This window comes from Vulpes vulpes, chromosome X (genome assembly GCF_048418805.1).
Source record: "Vulpes vulpes isolate BD-2025 chromosome X, VulVul3, whole genome shotgun sequence".
Lineage (NCBI taxonomy): Eukaryota > Metazoa > Chordata > Mammalia > Carnivora > Canidae > Vulpes > Vulpes vulpes.
The window spans coordinates 96,586,535-96,608,150 of NC_132796.1; the positions used below are offsets into that span (position 1 = coordinate 96,586,535).

The following is a 21,616-nucleotide window of genomic DNA, read 5'->3' on the forward strand; positions in this document are numbered from 1 at the left end:
CATTTGTTTTATTTACATTCAGTTAATTAACATGTAATGTATTATTGGTTTCAGAGGTAGAGGTCAGTTATTCATCCATCTTATATAATACCCAGTGCTCATTATATAGCATGCCTGCCTACATGTCCATCACCTATTTACCCCATTCCACTCACTCCCCTGCCCTCCAGCTACCTTCAGTTTGTTTCCTATGATTCAACAGTCTCTTAGAGTTGTTTGCCTTCTCTGACTTTCTCTTTTTTTATTTTTTCCTCTCTTTCTCTGTGATCCTGTTTTGTTTCTTAAATTCTACATATGAGTGAGATTATATGATAACAGCCCTGCTCTGATTGATTTATTTACTTTAGCATAATATAATATTCTCCAGTTCTATCTACATCATTACAAATGGCAAGATTTCATTTTTTTATGGCTGAGTAGTAGCCCATTGGATATGACACACTGGACCAGATGGGCTTCATAGACCCATATGAACATGAACATTCATGTTCTGAATATGTCAAAACATTCCATGCTAAAGCAACAGAATGCACATTCTTCTCAAGTACACATGGAACTATTCTTCTATTTCTATTCTATTTTTCTCCAGAATAGATCATATACTGGGTCACAAATCAGGCTTCAACCAGTACCAAAAGATTAGGACAATGCCATGCATATTTTCAGACCACAATGCTTTGAAACTGGAACTCAATCACAAGAGGAAACCCCAAAAGAACTCAAATATAGGGAGGCTAAAGAGCATCCTACTAAAGAATTAATGAGTCAACCAGGACATTAAGGAATAATTTTAAAAATTCATGGAAACAAATGAAAATGAAAACACAATTGTACAAAACTTTTGGGATGCAGCAAAGGTGGTCCTATAAGGGAAGTATATATCAATACAAGCCTTTCTCAAGAAACAAGAGTATCAAGAGTTGGGTATCAAATACCCAACCTAACCTTTCACTTGAAGGAGCTGGAGAAGGAACAGCAAATAAAGCTGAAATCAGGCAGGAGAAAGGAAATAATAAAGATTACGGCAGAAATCAATGCTATTGAAACCAAAGGAATAGTAGAAAAAAAATACTATGTGCTGGATCTTTGGAAGAATTAATAAGATCCCCTGGCCAGCCTTATCAAAATGAAAAGAGAAAAGACCCATGTCAATAAAAACATGAATGAAAGAGGAGTGATCAGAAGCTTCACTGAAGAATTGCAAACAGTTATAAGAACATGGTATGAGCAACTATATCCCAACAAATTAGGCAATCCAGAAGAAATGGCCTCACTCCTAGAGTGTATAAACTACCAAAACTGAAACAGGAAAAAATAGAAAACCTGAACAGACCCATAACCAGCAAGGAAATTGAAGCAGTAATAAAAAAACTCCCAAAAAACAAGAGTCCAGGCCTGGATGGCTTCCCAAGGGAATCCTATCAAACATTTAAAGAAGAAAGAATTAATACCTATTTTTCTGGAACCATTTCAAAAAATAGAAATGGAAGGTACACTTCCAAACTCTTTTTTATGAGGCCAGTCTTATCTTGTCCCAAAACCAGACTAAAACCCCACCAAAAGGGAGAATTACAGATCATTATCCATGATGAACATGGATACAAAAATTCTCACCAAAATACTAGCCAGTAGGATCCAAAAGTACATTAAGAGGAGTATTCACCATGACCACGTGGGATTTATCTCTTGTCTGCAAATGTGTTTCAACATCAGCAAACCAATCTATGCAATACACTATATTAACAAAAGAAAGGAAAAGAACCATTTGATACTCTCAGTAGATCCAAAAAAAAAAAAAGCATTTGACAAAGTACAGCATCCTTTCTTGATTAAAACTCTTCACAGTGTTGGGATAGAGGAAATATATCTCAAGATCATAAAGGCCATATACAAAAAGCCCACAGTAAATATCATTATCAATGGGAAAAACTGAGAGCTCAGGAGAGGTCAGGAACTCAGCAGGGATGTCCACTATCACTACTGCTATTCAACATAGTACTAGAAGTCCTAGCTTCAACAGACAAAAAAAAAAACGAAATAAAAGGCATCCAAATCAGCAAAAAAGAAGTCAAACTCTCACTCTTTGCAAATGACATGATACTCTATATGGAAAACCCAAAAGACTCCACCTCAAAATTGCTAGGACTCCTACAGCAATTCAGCAAAGTGACAGGATATAAAATCAAAGCACAGAAAGCAGTTACATTTCCATACACTAACAATGAGATAGAAGAAAGAGTGATACACTGGATCAGATGGATTTAACAGATGCATTTAGAACATTCTATCCTAAAACAGAATACACATTCTTTTCAGGTGTACATGGAACATTATCCAGAAAAGATCACAAATCAGGCCACCAAACAAGCCTTACTTAACAAATTCAAAAAGACTAAAATCATAGCATGCATTTTTTCTGATCAGAATGCTATGAAAGTAGAAATCAACTAGAAGAAAAAATCTGGAAAGACCACAAAAACATGGAAGTTAAATAACATTCTACTACACAGTGAATGAGTCAACCTAAAAAAATCAAAGAAACCGGGCAGCCCCAGTGGCACGGCAGTTCAGCGCTGCCTGCGGGCCTGGCTGATCCTGGAGACCCAGGATCGAGTCCCACATCGGGCTCCCTGCATGGAGCTCACTTCTCCCTCTGCCTGTGTCTCTGCCTCTCTCTCTCTCTCTCTCTCTCTCTCTCTCCGTGTGTGTGTGTGTGTGTGTGTCTATGAATAAATAAATAATCTTTAAAAAAATCAAAGAAACCCAAATTACATGTAAACAAATGAAAATGAAAACACAACAGTCCAAAACCTTTGGGATGCAGCAAAAGTAGTTCTAAGACGGAGAATTATAGCAATTGAAGCCTATGTCAAGAAGCGAGAAAAATCTTAATCTCATACCTAAGGGAGGTAGAAAAAGAATACAGAAGGCCTAAAACCAACAGAAGGAAGAAAGATTAGAGCTGAAATAAATGATATGTAAAATTAAAAAAAAAAACAGTAAAACAGATAAATAAAACCAGAAGCTGTTTCTTTGAAAAGATGAACAAAATTCATGAACCTCTAGCCAGACTCACCAGAAAACAAAGAGAAAGGACTTAAATAAATAAATTACAGATGAAAGGAGAAATAACAACCAGCACCACAGAAATACAAATAATTTTAAGAGACTATAATGAAAAACTATGTGCCAACAAATTGGACAACCTAGAAAACATAAATTCCTAGAAACATATAACCTATTAAGATTGAAGCAGAAAGAAATAGAAAGGTTGAAAAGACTGATTGCCAGCAGGGAGATTGAATCAGTAACTCAAAAATCTCCCAAAGAACAAAAGTCCAGGACAAGATGATTTCACAGGCAAATTCTACTAAACAGTTGAAGACTTAATGCCTATTTCTCTCAAATTATTCCAAAAAAATACAAAAGGAAGGAAAACTTCCAAATTCATTCTATAAAGCCAACATTACCCTGATACCAAAAGCTTATAAAGATACCGCAAAAAGAGAGAGAATTACAGGCCAAGTGCTTTGATGAACATAGATTCAAAAATCCTCAACAAAATACTAGGAAACCAAATCCAAGAATACATTAAAAAATTATTCACCATGATAAACTGAAATTTATTCCTAGGATGCACGTTTCTTTCAATATTTGCAAATCAATCAATGTGATACATTGGATCAATAACAGAAAGGATAAGAACCATATGATCATTCCAATGCAGGAAAAGCCTTTGACAAAGTACATCTATTCATGATAAAAGCTCTCAACTAAGGAAGCTTACAGGGAATATACCTCAACATAATAAAGCCCATATACAAAAACCCCACAATGAACATCATGCTCAATGGTGAAAAACTGAGAGCTTTCCCTATAAGGTCAGGAACAAGACAAAGATGTACACTCACAACTTTTATTTAACATAGTACTAGAAGTCCTAGCCACAGCAACTAGACAGCAAAAAGAAATAAGACCATCCAAACTGGTAAGGAAGAAGTAAAATTTTCGCAATTTGCAGGTGACATGACATTCTATATAGAAAACCTGAAAGACTCCACTAAAAAGCTGCTAGAACTGATAAATTGCTAGAATTAGAACTGATAAAAAGATTCACTAAAGGGCAGCCTGAGTGGCTCAGCGGTTTAGCGCTGCCTTCAGCCCAGGGTGTGATCCTGGAGACCTGGGATCAAGTCCCATGTTGGGCTCCCTGCATGGAGCCTGCTTCTCCCTCTGCCTGTGCCTCTGCCTCTCTGTGTGTGTGTGTGTGTGTGTGTGTCTCTCTCTCATGAATAAATAAATAAAATCTTAAAAAAAAGATTCACTAAAGTCCTAGGATACAAAATCAATGTGCCAAAATCATTGCATTTCTACACACTAAAAATGAAGCAACAGGAAGAGAAATTAAGAAAGCAATCCCATGTACAACTGCACAATAAATATTAAGATGCTTAGGAATAAATACAACCAAAGGAGGGAAAGACCTGTACTCTAAAAACTATAAAGCACTGATGAAAGAAATTGAAAATGACACAAATAAATGGGAAGACATTCCATGCTCATGTATTAGAAGAACAATTATTGTTAAAATATCTGTACTACCCAAAGCAATCTAAACATTTAATGCAATCCCTATCAAAACAGCAACAGCATTTTTCACAGAAGTAGGACACACAATCCTAAAATTTGTGTGGAACCACAAAAGAACCCAAATTTCCATAGCAATTTTGAAAAGCAAAACCAAAGCTGGAGGTATCACAATTCAGACTTCAAGTTATATTACAAATCTGTAATAATCAAAATAGTATGATACTAGCACAGCAATAGACATGGATCAATGGAACAGAATATAAAGTCCAAAAATAAACCCACAAGTATATAGTCAATTAATATTCAACAAAACAGAAAGAATATTCAATGGGAAAAAGTCTCTGCAACAGTTTTGGGAAAACTGGATAGCTACATGCAAAAGAATTAAATTGGATCACCTTATTTTCACTATATACAAGAATAAGTTCAAAATGGATTAAAGGCCTAAATGTGAGATCTGAAATCATAAAAATACTAGGAGAAAGCACAGGCTATAATGTCTCTGACATCAGCTGCAGCATAGTTTTTCTAGATAGATCTCTTGAGGCAAGGAAAATAAAAGCAAAAATAAACTATTGGGATTTCATCAAAATAAAAATCTTCTGCATAGTGAAGGAAACAATCAACAAAACTAATAAGCAATCTAGTGAATGGGAAAAGATATTTACAAATTACATATCTGATAAAGAGTTAGTATCCAAAATATATGAAGTACTTACACAACTAAAAACCCAAAAAACAAATCATCCAATTAAAAAATGGGCAGAAGACATGAATAGACGTTTTTCCAAAAAAAAAAATTCAGATGACTAACAGACACATGAAAAGATGCTCAACATCACTCATTATAAATGAAGACCAAATCAAATCTAAATTGAGATATCACCTTCACCCATCAGAATGGCTAAAATAAAAAATATCAGAAACAAATGTTGGTGAAGATGTGGAGCAAAGGGAACCTTTTCGTACTATTGGTAGGAATGCAAACTGGTACAGCCATTGTGGAAAACAGTATAGAGCTTCCTTAAGAAAATTATAAATAGGGATCCCTGGGTGGCTCAGCGGTTTAGTGACTGCCTTCGCTCCAGGGTGTGATCCTAGAGTCCCGGGATGGAGTCTCACATCAGGCTCCCTGCATGGAGCCTGCTTCTCCCTCTGCCTATGTCTCTGCCCCTCTATGTGTGTGTGTGTGTGTGTGTGTGTGTGTGTGTGTGTGTGTGATATGAATAAATAAAACCTTTAAAAAAATAAAATTATAAGTGGAACCACCTTACAGTCTAATAATCACACTACTGGGTATTTACCCAAGAAATAAAAAGAGCACTAATTCAAAGGGATACCTGCACACCTATGTTTATAGAAGCCTTATTTACAATAGCCAAATTATTGAAGCAGCCCACATGTTCATGGATGGGTGAATGGATAAGAGGTGGCATACCTATGCAATTGAATATTATTCAGCCATAAAAATAATGAAATCTTGTCATTTGCAATGGCATGGATGGAGCTAGAGAATATAATGCTAAGTGAAATAAGTCAGTCAGTGAAGAACAAATACCATATGATTTCACTCATATGTGGCATTTAAGAAACAAAACAGGGGGTGCCTATTTGGCTCAGTGAGTTAAGCATCTGCCTTCAGCTTAGGTCATGACCCCAGGGTCCTGAGATTGAGCCCCCCATCTGACCCCCTGCTCAGTGGGGAGTCTGCTTCTCCCCCTGCCTTTCTCCCTGGCTTCTGGTCTCTCTCCCACTTTCTCGCTCTCTCTCTTTTTCTCAAATAAATAAAATATTTTTAAAAATTAAATTAAGAAACAAAACAAATGAAGGGCACCTGGGTGGCTCAGTTGGTTAAGCATCTGACTCTTGATTTTGGCTGAGGCAATGAACTCAGGGTAGTGGATCAAGCCCCACATGGGCTCCATGCTCAGTGGGGATGCCACTTGGGATTTTCCCTCACCCTCTCCCTGTGCCCTACCCCCTACTCATGCACATTCTCTCTCTCTCTCTCTCTCTCTCTCTCTCTCTCTCTCTCCCCCCCTCTCTCAAATAAATACATAAATTTGTTTTTTTAAAGAAATAAATGAGCAAAGCATTAAAAAAAGATAGAAACCAAGAAATGGACTCAATTATAAAGAACTAGGGATGCCTGGGTGGCTCAGTGGTTTAGCGCCTGCCTTCAGCCCAGGGTGTCATCCTGGAGTCCTGGGATCAAGTCCCACATCAGACTCCTGCATGGAGCCTGCTTCTCCCTCTGCCTGTGTCTCTGCCTCTCTCTTTCTCTGTGGGTCTCTCATGAATAAATAAAATCTTAAAAAAAAAAAGAAATGGACTCTTAATTACAGAGAACAAACTGATGATTACTAGAGGGGGAGTAGAAGGGGAGATGAGTGAAATAGGTGATGGGGATTAAGAAGTGCATTTGTCATGATGAGAACTGGGTGATAAATGCAATTGTAAATCATTATATTGTCCACCTGAAACTAATATTAACTATATGTTAGGTATACTGGAAGTTAAATTTTTAAAAAAGTTAAGTTGTTGCCAGTTTAAAACAGACTGTTATATTTATATTTTCTATAGCTATAGGGTAACCACAAAACAAAAATATATGATAGATACACACAAGAGAAGAGAATCAAAGTATACCACTATGTAAAATTATCAAATTACAAAGGAAGACAGTAAGAGATGAAGAAAGACATGACACAAATGAATTATAAGACAGCCAGAAAAAAATAACAAGATAGAAATAGGATATTCTTACCTATCAATAATTACTTTTAATTCACTGTATTAAATTATCTAATAAAAAGAGTGGCTGAATGGATTTAAAAAAAAAGAACTAACTCCATTCTGCCTGTAGGACATAGCTTCAAGGATACACATAGGCTCAAAGTGAAGGGATAGAAAAAATACTCCACACAAATGGAAACCAAAGAGAGCAGGGGTAGCTATACGTATATCAGACAAAATAGACTTTAAGTTAAAAACCTTAACATGAAGCAAAGGAGCTTGTTATATTATGATAATTGGGCAATTCATTAAGAGAAAATGCAATTTTATTGTATATACCCAACATCACAGCACATACATATATTAAGCAAATACTAACAGATATGAAGGGAAAAACAGACAGTACAACAATAGTAGGGGATTTTACTACAACACTTTCAATGATGGATGATAGATCATCAAGAAAAAAAATCAATAAAGAAACATTAGATTTAAACTATACTTTAGGCTAAATCAGCCTAACCAAGATGTATACACAACATTCTATCCAAGAGCAGAGGAATACACATTCATCTCAAGTACCTATGGAACATTCTCCAGGACAGATCAAATTTTAGGTCACAAAACAAGTGTCAGGAAATTTAAAAAGATTTAAATGATACCAAGTATCTTTTCCAACAACAATGGTATGAAACTAGAAATCAGTAACAGGATGAATCATACATATTTATACATATCACACATATATATAAATTAAACAACAAACTCCTAAAACCAATGAGTCAAAACGATGAAATAAAAAGGGAAAGTAAAAAAAGTATCTTGAAACAAACAACATGGAAATGTAACGTACTAAAACTTATAGGATGCTGCAAAAGCAGTGCAAAGGGGCAATAAATGCCTGCATTAAGAAAATGGGACATCAGGGATCCCTGGGTGGCGCAGCGGTTTGGCGCCTGCCTTTGGCCCAGGGCGCGATCCTGGAGACCCGGGATCGAATCCCACATCAGGCTCCCGGTGCATGGAGCCTGCTTCTCCCTCCGCCTGTGTCTCTGCCTCTCTCTCTCTCTCTGTGACTATCATAAATAAATAAAAATTAAAAAAAAAAAAAAGAAAAAGGGACATCAGATAAACTACCTTTCATATGATCCAGCTACCATATGATCCAGCAATTGTACCTATGGGTATATATCCAAAGGAAAAAAAATCAGAATCTCTAAGAGATATCTGCACTTCATGTTCATTGTGAAGTACATATAAGTTAACTAATGTATCTATCATGTCACATGGTTACCTTTCCTTTCATTTTTGTTTTGCGTGTGTGTGTGTGTGTGTGTGTGTGTGTGTGTGATGACGGCAGTTAGGATTCACCCTTCTAGCAAATTTCAAATGTATAATACACTATTATTAACTAGAGTCACTGTGCTATATATTAGGTCTCCAGAACTAATATTCACCCTATATACCCGAAACGTTGTATCCCGTCATCAACATCTTCACAATCCCCTCCTCTTTGTTCCCTAGAAACTACTATGCTACTCTCTGCTTCTATTAATTTGACTATTTTCAATTCTGCATATAAATGATATTATACAGTATTTGTCTTTCTGTATTTGGTTCATTTCACTTATCATAATGTCTTCGAGGTCCATGCATGTTCTCTAAATGGCAGAATTTCCTTACTTTTTTAAAGCTGAGCAATATTCCATTTTATATATACCTATAGATACAGACAATCACATGTTCTTTATTCATCTGTAGATGAATGTTGGGTGTTTGGGTTTTTTCCAAATTTTTACTACTGTGAGTAGTGCTGCAATGAACATGGGGGTACAGGTATCTCTTGGAGTTCCTGATTTCATTCCTTTGGGTATATACCCAGAAGTAGGATTGCTGGATCATATGGTAGCTCTATGTGCAAGTTTTTGAGGAAACTCCATACTATTTTCCATAATGGCTTTACAAATTTACATTCCTATCAGTAGTGTACCAGGGTTTTCCTTCTTTCCACAACCATTGTCAACACTTGCTATCTTTCACATTTTTGGCAATAGTAATTTTAACATGTGTTAGGTGCTATTTCATTGTGGTTTTGATTTGTTTTTCCCTGGTAGTTATTGATGCTGAGCATCTTTTCATACCTGTTGGCCATTTTTATGTCTTCATTAGATAAATGTATAATCATCAATTACCTGATGTATAATCAGGTAATTGGCTCATTTTAAAAATATTTAATTTATTTATTCATGAGAGACACACAGAGAGAGGCAGAGACATAGGCAGATATTTTCACTTAGAATAACGTATCTGAGATTCAACCATATTGGTTCACATGTCAGAAGTTTATTCTTTTTTTTTGGTGAGCAGTATTTCATTTTATGAATGAGCCACAGTTTGTCTTTTATTGTTTGATAGAGATTTGACTTGCTTCATAATTTTGCTTGCTTCATAATTATGTATAAAGGTTGGATAAAAAAACATATGCTTATGTTTGTGTGAACTACCTTTTCCTCTCTCTTAAATACATACCTAAAAGTGGGATTGTTGCATTATAGGGTGAGTGTATATTTAAGTGCATAATACAAATCCCAGCTATTTTCCAGAGTGTACCATTTTACATTATCACAAGCAATGTATGAGAGTTGTAGTTGCTATGTACCTACCCAACAGTTGGAATGCTGGGTTATGTTTTTTTTTTTTTTTCATTTTCATCACTCAAATAGTTTGTCTCATTGTGATTTAATTTTTTTATTTCCCTAATGACTAATCTTGAGTGCCTGTTTCTGTGCCTACGGCCATCTCCATATGTTCATGTTTTCTCCCAAAATAAACTGCCTGCTGGCATGCCCTTGTCCAAGTTTCTGTTTCTCCAAATATCTATTTATTTCTATGTTAATTCCTTTTTACTCAAATAACATACTTTATATGATTTCATTTATGTACATTTGTTTAAATCTGTTGTATAGGTGAGAATATGATCTATGTTTGTAAATGTTTTATATGTACTTGAAAAGAACATGTATTCAACTGCTGCTTTGTCAACTTTTCTAGAAATGTCTACTAACACAAGTTGGTTGATAGTTATCATTCTAGTCTTCTATATGTTTGCTGATTTTCTACCTAAAAGTTCTATTGAATGTGAATTTATTTAAATGGAATATTTTTTCAACCCTTTTACTTTATCTATGTCTTCATATTTAGGGTGGATTTCATATAAACAACATAATCTGACAATTTCTACCATTAATGTGTTTAGATCATTTACATTTATTATAATTACTTATATGGTTGGATTATGATGTACAATCTGTTCCTTCTATTATTTACTTCTTTTTTCTTCTTCTTCTGTCATCTTTTGGAATTACTGAGTATTTTCTTAGCTATATATTTTATCACCGCAACTTAGTTTCCTACTACCAACTCTATTTCTAATGAACACCCACTGGAAACTCATGAAAAGAACTTACAAGTATATGCAAACTTTGATTCACTCTGGAATCTCCAGGATTCTATACTTTCACAGTAGTCCTTATTAGCCTTTCAAAACCCCTGAAACATTTTATCTGATTTTCTTTTTTTACTTATTTGTATAGAATCTGGCCTTTTTGGTCCAGTGCTTTGCCATAGGTTAGCCAATACATGTATCTCATCTCTCTTGGAGAATCCTATACTTTCTTAGACTTTGGGCTCTTTGGTTGTTCTTCAACCCCACTTCTCTCATAGATCCAAGGAAATTTATGATTTTTTAAAATTTATTTTTTTTTGAAATTTATGATTTAGCAACACTTTGGCTTTGTGTTTAGATTGGGACCAAATCTCTTTTTAGTTTTCTACACCCTGAAAATAAACTGCGTTGTTCGTTTCATACTTTGAGGAGTAAAGATCTAAAGAAATTCACAAGACTTGAAGAGAAATCTTCCTAAAGAAGTCAAATATCATAATATTCCCATTGATAGCACTTAACAACCCCTTTTTTTTTTTTTTTTTTTTTTTTTTTTTTTTAAAGATTTAAATTTTTTTTTTTATTTATTTATGATAGTCACAGAGAGAGGGAGAGAGAGAGGCAGAGACACAGGCGGAGGGAGAAGCAGGCTCCATGCGCCGGGAGCCTGATGTGGGATTCGATCCCGGGTCTCCAGGATCGCGCCCTGGGCCAAAGGCAGGCGCCAAACCGCTGCGCCACCCAGGGATCCCCAACAACCCCTTTTTTAAAAAGGATTTTATTTATTCATTCATGAGAGACACACAGAGAGAGGCAGAAGGAGAAACAGGTTCCTCACAGGGAGCCTGATGCTGGACTCCATCCCCAGACCTCTCATCACACCCTGAGCTGAAGGCAGATGCTCAACTGCTGAGCCACTCAAGCATCACAACAACTCCCTTTTTTTGAGTTTGTATTATTTGTGCAAGATGGTTTTTCCTAATAACATTCAACACATACATCTGATTTTTAGGCTATATAGATATCTGTAGTAGTTTTCTGCTACACATTAATTTAAAATGAACTCTTAGGGCATGGTTATTCTTTGATAAGGTGATTATTCATAAAAAATATGATAACTATGGGAGGTGGTAGGTGTGTTAGTTTGATTGTGGTAATCATTTCACAATGTACACACATATCAAAACACCATGTTGCATACCTTAAATCTATACAACTTTTATTCATCAAAAATAAACATTGTTTTTTTAAAAAGCATCCAGCAGAGCTAGCTATTCACCATGGCAACTGTTGAATGAATGGATGTAAAACTTGGCCCTGAACCTATGGTGGCTTAATTAAAACAAAGTCACAAATTTAGTTCAGGTTAACTTTTCTCATTGCTACAGGATACTGTTAACACTACATTTGACTGATTTATCAGGACAGAGGCAATGTATACGGCTTTAAAGGTAAAATATATATATATCCTACTTGGTGAAGCATGAATGCAGTTCACACATGGCTACTCTTAATTGTTAAGATTCATTATAGCTTCTCAACTGGTACCATACAAGGAAATCCTAAATGCTTTTTAATGTAACATTCTGAGTAGACATTCCATAAAAACAAAACATTAAATATTATTCAGTTCTTTGACGGTAAAGACAGCGGCTCTTCTACTGAAATGTTTTTGAACTTCACTAACATGTCAGTCCTTTGTTCTAGCCTCTTCTAATTAGGGCACTATGTAAGGCTCCGCTTTTGAATTTCTAACTGAGCCTGGGGATGAAAATACAGAGAGAGTGACCTACATTGTATATCAAAAAAAGAACAGTGACCTGTTTGTGTGGTCTAGAATATAACCTCCTCTTAGCCTAACACTCATTGAGTTTCTCCCAATTTTAAAATCATTTTAAAAGGAAAAAATATTAAATGACTGTTCTGATTGTTTAGGAAGTAAAAACTCCAGTAAAAATAATAATTATTCCTAGCCCATAATAGAGAAAGTTTTCATTTGATCAACTTACCAAATTCATGTAAATTTACCAAATTCAAGAATTATTCTCTGAACACTATGTTCAGACCTCTCTTAGTTGCTGGGGAATACATAGAGGCTATAACCTTCCCTGAAGTAGCTTATCCAATTATGAAAAATTAAGATATACACACATGAAAACAAGAAGTGGAATGTAATCAAGCAAGTGTTATAGAGACAAATGCCGTAAGGATCCAAAAATATAAAAGATCTTCTAAAAAATGATAATTTAAGGACTAATCAGATGTCACAGTAATTTGTAAGCAAATCTAACATATAGATCTATTTCGTTTAGAAATAAGTGTGTTATTTTTGTTTGTTTAGTTCTGTTTGGTTACTTTCAACCTGTTTTATTTTTAAAATATATTCTAAGCTATATGCTATAATGATAATAAAATTAATTCCCACAAACTTTCACCTAGATTCACCAAATATTAACATTTCCCCTCACTGGAATACACATGATCATATTATTTTCTCATTCTCTCTTTCTCTCTCTCAACTCTTTCTTTCTCCTGCCCAAATTATTTATGAGCAGGTTGAGATATAATAATTATTTAACTACAAGCACCACAGCATACATCTCCGAAGAACAAGGACATTCTTTTATCCAGTAATGTAAAATCATCAAATTTAGACAATTTAATCAATTATTATTTAATAAGCTCTATGTTCAAATATTGCTAGTATTTTCCTTTATGTCAATTTTTCCCCATTGCACTGTTCATGCCTCTTTAGTCTAGTTTGAAATGGATATACGATTATCTTTAAAAAAAAAAAAGGACACATATTTAAAGTGTCCATGCCCGTTTGTTTTTAATAAAGTTGAATTGTCTTTAGTTTCAGTTTGTCAAAATTCTCTATAATGATAGAGTGACCTTCATAGTCTATATCAATGATACCTCATAAATTAAGCTTGGATAGCTCCACTTATGAATTACCTTTCTGGCCAGTAAAAGTACTCCAGTTTGACACCTAGTTATGGAAGGCTTCTTGGTGGAGTGGGAGAATTTAGAGAAAAGGATGAAGATCTTCAAGTTTTGGGAAGACTTGTCACTGTACATAAACACAGCTACATATAAGGTAGTTAGAAGAATGGACAAGTGTGCTAGTTTAGTCCAAAGGACTGAGTGCCCTGTAGTTATAATTTAGAAATTGTATCTTCATTGTTTAAATCAATACTGTAATAATAGTATCTCTGCAGTTAATTGTAAAGAAGCCTCAGAAAGAGAACTTTTGATAATGGTACCAATCAATTCAGATACAAAGACAATAACAAACAGCAAACTATTAACTGACTTATACTCCGGCTACACTGTAGCAACAAGGACCACACTTAGTTAAATAACCTTCTTCTCAACACCACACTTCTCAACATAACCAGAAAGCTGAAAAAAGTATATGAAACAGCTGTTTTTACACATTGGATAATGGACAGAATAGCCCTCAGATCCCTGAGAGAAGGGAAACAAAGAAAGTGAAGCCTACAATAGCTCTAGCTTTCAATTTGGGGGCAATTTCTACAGTCAGAGTATAGAAATCAGGAATCTAAACAAAGCTTGGTGGCTTTGCTGAGTTTAAGAGACAGAGATCAGAATACAGGGATACTGAGAAGGCTAGAATCTATAGGGCAGAATTCTGGATAAACAAGAGCTATGCAAGAAGAAAAGCTCCAGATATTTATATAGCCATCCCTTGTGAATGCATAATGCAAAATCCTATAAAACTGAGCAAAGAGTGACCAGACAGTCGCAAGCTAACTAATTCCTATAAGTTGTAATGGGAAGTTGTAAAGTTCACAAAGTAAGGAAAATTGCTCTCTGGCCAGAGCAGAGAGTATTTGGTGATCTCAGGGATATGTAATGGAGACCCCAAAGGAATCACTTCTTAGCGCAGATGAACTATCTCTGGGAGTAAAGACTAACCTAGAACTTACCCTTACAAAATATTAAAAACAGGCCTTGAGGGGATCAAATTGATCTGCAAGTTACTTATTTTTGCCAAAACAAAATTCAACACCTTTCACACAAGATGACTACATTCAGACAAACAACATTCACAATGTCCAGTATCCCAATAAAAAAATACGTAATAAAGATAAAATATGTCCTATGTAGTCAAGATGCCAAATTTTTAAAAATTGATCTAAATATTTGGTGCAATTTTAATAAAAACCCAAGCAAGATTTTTGGATATATATATATTTGATGACTCTAAAATTTATTTGGGAAGACAAAGGATCAGGAATAGCAAAAAATAATCATAATAAATTTAAAAAGAAGTATAAATTTGGAGGAATCCATCTGATTTTAAGATATAAAAACACACTATAATAATCAAGGCAGTATGATAATGGCAAGGAATAATATATTTATCAAAGGAGTAGAACAGAATCCAGAAATAGTACCACACAAATAAAGTTGTTTTTGGACAAATGTGCAAAAGCGATTAAATGAAGAAGTGATAATCTTTTAACAAATGGTGTTGGAACAATATGACATCCATTTGCAGAAAATAACAAACCTCAACTAGTACACCTAAATATATTTCAAAAATAATTGCATGTTAGTATTTGAGTCATGTTCTTTCTTTAATATATAACAAATGATCTGGGCATATATGCATTCATGTACACTTTGCAGTCATTCTGAATCCTCTATGATTTAGAATCATTGAATTTAAGCACATCAAATCCAGTAGTAGCAAGTGATGTGTGAGACATGCTATTTCTTCAGTCTATAGGCAACTTCTGATGATACATATATTTCTTTCTGGAAAATTCATGCTATTGCATGACAAAGGAACCAATACTAGTATATATTAGGTGGCTGGCTCAAAGAAGACACATTCTCATTTCTAAACAAAGAACAAAAACTTACTGAATTATTTTAACTTTTAATACAAATGGCTACAAAATTTTTTTCTAAAGTCTAACACTGTCTAATATGTGCCAGTGTTTTATAACATGATTATTAGAAACAAGGCACAGATAACTGGCAAGTCTTGCAGGGCTCTCACATCAAAATTGAAAACCTTTTTTATATTTTTACCTCTACTTGTTGTTCTACATCATTATTCCCAGAATTTTTTTCTTTACTCAAGTGTAATTAACATAGAGTGTTATAGTAGTTTCAGGTATACAATATAATGATTCAACAATTCTACATATTTCTCAATGGTCATCAAAATAACTGTATTCTTAATACCCTTTACCTGTTTCACTCATCCCCCACTGATCTCCATTCTGGCAACCACCAGTTTGTTCTCCACATTTAACAGTAGGGTTTTTGGTTTGTCTTTTTTTTCTCTTGGTTTCTTTGTTTGTATTGTTCTTAAATTCCAAATATGAATGAAATCATATTATTTCTCTTTGAATGACTTTTTCACTTAGCATTATATCCTCTAGCTCCAACCACATTGCTGCAAATGGCAAGATTTCATTCTTTAAGTCTGAGCAATATCGCATTACACATATACGTACACATGCACACACACACACACACACACACAAACACACACCACATCTTCTTTATCTATTCATCTATCAACGGACACTTCAGTTACTTCCATATCTTGGCTTTTACAAATAGTGCTACAACAAACATAGGGGTGCATATATTCTTTCAAATTGGAGTTTTCATTTTCTTTGGGTAGATACCCAGTACTGGAATTACTAGATCATATGGTCATTCTATTTTTAATTTTTGGAGGAAACTCCATTCTGTTTTCTGTAGTGCCTGCAACAATTCACATTGCACCAAGAGTGCATGAGTGTTCCTTTTTATCCACATCCTTCCCAACCCGTGGTATTTCTTGTCTTTTTGATACTAGCCATTCTGACAGGAGTAAAGTGATATCACAGTGTGGTTTTATTTTTTATTTTTGTATTTTTTAATAATAAATTCATTTTTTATTGGTGTTCAATTTGCCAATATACAGAATAATACCCAGTGCTCATCCTGTCAAGTGCTCCCCTCAGTGTCTGCCACCCAGTCACCCCCACCGCCCGCCCTCCTCCCCTTCCACCACCCCTAGTTCGTTCCCAGAGTTAGGAGACCTCTGTTGCCATTCTATGCCCATTTTTAACAAGACTGTATACATTTTTTTGTGTTCTGTTGTAAAAGTTCTTGGTATATTCTAGATTTTAACCCCCAATTGAATATCTCATTTGCAAATATCTTCTCCCATTCAGTAGATTGCCATTTTTTGTTGATGTTTTCTTTTTCTGTTCAAAAAGTTTTATTTTGTTATAGTCCCAATAGTTTTTCTTTCGTTTCCCTTTCCAGATAAAATATATTTAGAAAAATGTTTCTATAGCTGATATAAAAGAAATTACAGCTTATGTTTTCTTTTAGTAATTTTATAGTTTCAGATATTACATTTAGGCCTTTAATCCATTTTGAGTTTATTTTTGTGTATGCTGTAAAAAAGTGGTCCAGTTTTATTCTTCTGCATGTAGCTATCCAGTTTCCCCAGCACCATTTACTGGAGAGTTTTTTCCATTGTATATTCTTGCCTCCTTTGTTGTAGATTATTTAAAATATAAATGTGGGTTTATTTCTAGATTCTATTCTTTTCCATTGATCTACATGTATATTTTTGTGCCAGTGTCATACTCTTTTGATTAATACAGCTTTGTAGTACATCTTGAAATCTAGGATTGTGATACCTCCAGCCTTGTACTTTTTTCTCAAGACCGCTTTGAGTATTTGGGGTCTTTTGTGGTTCTATACAAATTTAAGTATTATTTGTTCTAATTCTACGAAAAACACTGTTAATTACAATCTCTCATGATAGAGATTGTATTCAATTTGTAGATTGCTTTGGGTAGTATAGACATTTTAACAATATTAGTTCTTTGAATTCATTAGCATGCAGTATCTTTCCATTTATTTGTGTCATCTTCAATTTATTTCATCAATGTTTTATAGTTCTCTGAGTATGGGTCTTACACTGCCTCGGTTAAGTTTATTCCTAGGTATTTTTTTTTGTTACAATTATAAATGACACTATTTTCTTAAATTATCTGCTACTTTATTATTAGTGTATAGAAATGCAACAGATTTCTGTATATTAATTTGGTGGGGTCTTTAGGGTTTTCCATATATAGTATCAAATCATCTGCAAATAGTGAAAGTTTTACTTCTTCCTTACCAACTTACGTGCTTTTTATTTCTCTCTCTTATCTGATTGCTGTGGCTAGGAGTTCTAGTATTATATCGATAAAAAATGGTAGGAGTGGGCATCCTTGCCTTCTTCTTGATCTCAGAAGGAAAGCTCTCAGTTTTTCATCATTGAGTATGACATTAGCTGTGGGTTTTTCATTTAAGGTATTATGTTGAGCTATGTTCCCCTAAACCTACTTTGTTGAGATTTTTTTTTTTATCATGGATGAGTATTGTGCTCTGTGAAATGCTTTTTATGCATCTATTAAGATGATCATATATGGTTTTTATACTTTCTCTTGTTAATGTGATGTATTATGTTCATTGCTTTGCAAATATTGAACCACTCTTAAAAGTCTGCAATAAATCTTGCTTGATAGTAGTGAATGGTTTTTTTGAAATGTATTGCTGGATTTGATATGCTAATATTTTCTTAAGGATTTTTGCATCTATGTTCATCAGATTCATTGGCCTAGTTTTCTCTTTTGGAATGTCTTCATATGATTTTGGTATCAGGGTAATGTTGGTCTCCTAGAGCAAATTTGGAAGCTTTCCTTTCTCTTGTGTGTTTTAGAATAGCTTAAGAAGAATAGATGTTAACTGTCCTTTAAATGTTTGGGAGGATTCACCTGTGAAGCCATTTGGTCCTGGAAAATGTTTGTTGGAAGTTTTATTATTATTATTATTATTATTATTATTATTATTATTACTGATTTAAATTCATTGCTAGTAATTGGCTCTGCTCGAATTTTCTATTTCTTTGTGATTCAATCTTAAAAGTTTATGGTTCTAGCAATTTATCCATTTCTTCTAGGTTGTGTAATTTGTTGGCATATAGTTTTTCATAATATTCTCTTATAATTCTTTGTATTTCTGTGGTTTATGTTATTTCGTCCCTTTCATTTCTGATTTTATGAGTTTTTTCTCTCCCCCCCCCCACTAATAACTTGGATTAAAAGTTTATCAATTCTGTTGATCGTTCCAAAGAACCAGCTCCTGGTTTCATTGATTGGCACTGAGAATACAGAGGAGAACCTGTGCTTCTACAGTCAGCTGCTGCTGACTGCCTACGACCACATGAACCTCTGCATTGGGGTGTCATCCTATTCCACAAGATACAGTACCAGAAGGCTAACAACAGGCGTCCCTTCCCCCAAGTTATCAAAACCAAGGGCGGTGTTGCAGGCACCAAGGTGGACAAAGATGTGGTACCCCTGGCAGGAATAAATGGCGAGACTACCACCCAAGGACTGGATGGGCTGTCTGAACGCTGCGCCCAGTACAAGAAAGACGGGACTGACTTTGCCAAATGGCACTGTGTGGTGAAGATTGGAGAACATGCACCTCAGCCCTTGCCATCATGGAAAATGCCAACATTCTGGCCCGTTATGCCAGCACCTGCCAGCAGAATGGCATCGTGCCCATTGTGGAGCCTGAACTCCTCCCTGATGGGGACCATGACTTGAAGCGCTGTCAGTATGTAACTGAAAAGGCGCTGGCTGCTGTCTACATGGTTCTGAGTGACCACCACATCTAACCTGGAAGGCACTTTGCTGAAGCCCAATATGGAAACCCCAGGCCATGCCTGCACCCATAAATATTCTTATGAGGAGATTGCCATGGCAACTGTCACAGCACTGAGCCACACAGTGCCCTCCACTCTTACTGGGATCACCTTCCTATCAGGAGGCTAGAGTGAGGAGGAGGCATCCACCAACCTCAGTGCCATCAACAAGTGCCCCCTGTTGAAGCCATGGGCCCTGACCTTCTATAACCGAACCCTGCAGGCTTCTTCTCTGAAGTCCTGGGGTGGAAAGAAGGAGAACCTGAAGGCTGTGGAGGAGGAGTATAGCAAGCGAGCCCTGGCCAACAACCTCACCTGTGAAGGAAAGTATACCCCAAGTGGTCAGGCCGGAGCTGCAGCCAGAGAGTCCCTCTTCACCTCTAACCATGCCTACTACGTGGAGGTATTTATTCTAAGGCTGCTACCTCAACACTCCAGCCCTGGCCTTCTCCGACACTCACTCTTGAAGAGTGGGCCTCAGCTGGGGCTCCAGGTTGCTCTTTCACTTTTGCCTCCTATGTGACATTGGTGTGTGGTGTTGTCTGTATATGCTAACTCCGTTGCTCTTTCCAGCCCACTGTCAATAAACAACTATTTAAGGAGGAAATTTTATTTTATTTTTTTAATTTTTATTTATTTATGATAGTCACACAAAGAGAGAGAGAGAGAGAAGCAGAGACACAGGCAGAAGGAGAAGCAGGCTCCAGCACCGGGAGCCCGATGTGGGATTCGATCCTGGGTCCCCAGGATTGCGCCCTGGGCCAAAGGCAGGCGCTAAACTGCTGCGCCACCCAGGGATCCCGAAATTTTATTTTTTAGTATATTTTTCCTTTATTTCTGCTATAATATTTATTTCCTTTTACTGGCTTTGGGCTTTATTTATTCTTCATTTTCCAGTCCCTTTAGATGTAAGGTTAGGTTAGTTTATGTGAGATTTTTCCTTCTTCTTGAGGTAGGCCTGTATTACTATAATCTTTCTTAGAACAGCTTTTGTTACATTCCAAAGATTTTGGACCATTGTGTTTTAATTTTAACTTATCTCCATATATATTTGTAATTTCTTATTTGATTTCTTAGTTGACCCATTCAACATTTAGTAACATGTTATTTAGACTGCATGTATTTGTGTTCTTTTCAGATTTTTTCCTATGATTGATTTCTAGTTTTGTACCATTGTAGTCAGAAAATATGCATGATATGATTTCAATCTTTTTTGAATTGAGACTTATTTTATGGCCTAATATATGATCTATTTTTGGTAATGTTCCATATGCACTTGAAAATAATGTTATTCCAGTTTTGTGATAAAGTGCTCTGAATATATATGTTAGGTCCTTCTGGACCAGTGTGTCATTCAAAGCCACTGTTTACTTATTGATTTTCTGTCTGGATGATATGTTCATTGATGCAAATGAAGTGTTAAAGTCCTCTAGTATTATTGTACTACTATCAATTTCTTTTTTTATGTTTGGTAATAGTTGCATTATATATTTAAGTGCTCCCATGTTGGGTGCATAAATAGTTACAATTATTATACCCTCTTGATGGATATAGTGTCCTTCTTTGTATTGTTTCATACTCTTTGTTTTAAAGTCGTTTGTCCAATGTAAGTATTGATACTTCAGTTCTCTTTTTGATTCCATTTGCATGATAAATATTTTCCCATCCTTTCACTTTCAATGTGCATGCATGTGTCTTTAGGTCTGAAGTAAGTCTCTTGTAGGCAGCATACTGATGAATCTTGCTTTATTAGGCATTTAATCACCCTATATCTTTTGATAAATGGCATTTAAACCATTTCAATGTGATATATATACATAATGAAATATGATTCAGCTATCAAGAAGAATGAAATCTTGCCATTTGCAACAATGTGGACGGAACTAGAGTATATTCTATTGGCAAAACATGTCAGTCAGAGAAAGACAAATATCATTATTTTACTCATAGTGGAATTTAAGAAACAAAACAGATTAACATAGGGGAAGGAAAAATAAAATAAGATAAAAACAAAGAAGGAGGCAAACCACAAGAGACTATAGTTAAGAGAACAAACCGAGGGTTTCTGGAGGGGGTAAGGGTGGGGGAATGGGCTAAATGGG

General features: G+C 35.3%; 1 protein-coding gene and 1 pseudogene across 1 annotated transcript in view; one reads left to right on the forward strand and one right to left on the reverse strand.

Moving 5' to 3' along the window:
* The window catches only part of SMARCA1 (SNF2 related chromatin remodeling ATPase 1), a 1,054,017-nt gene that overhangs the window by 65,095 nt on the left and 967,306 nt on the right, over positions 1 to 21,616 (reverse strand). The gene's annotated exons all lie outside the window — the stretch shown is intronic.
* LOC112934657 (fructose-bisphosphate aldolase A pseudogene) lies at positions 13,767 to 20,037 on the forward strand (annotated as a pseudogene).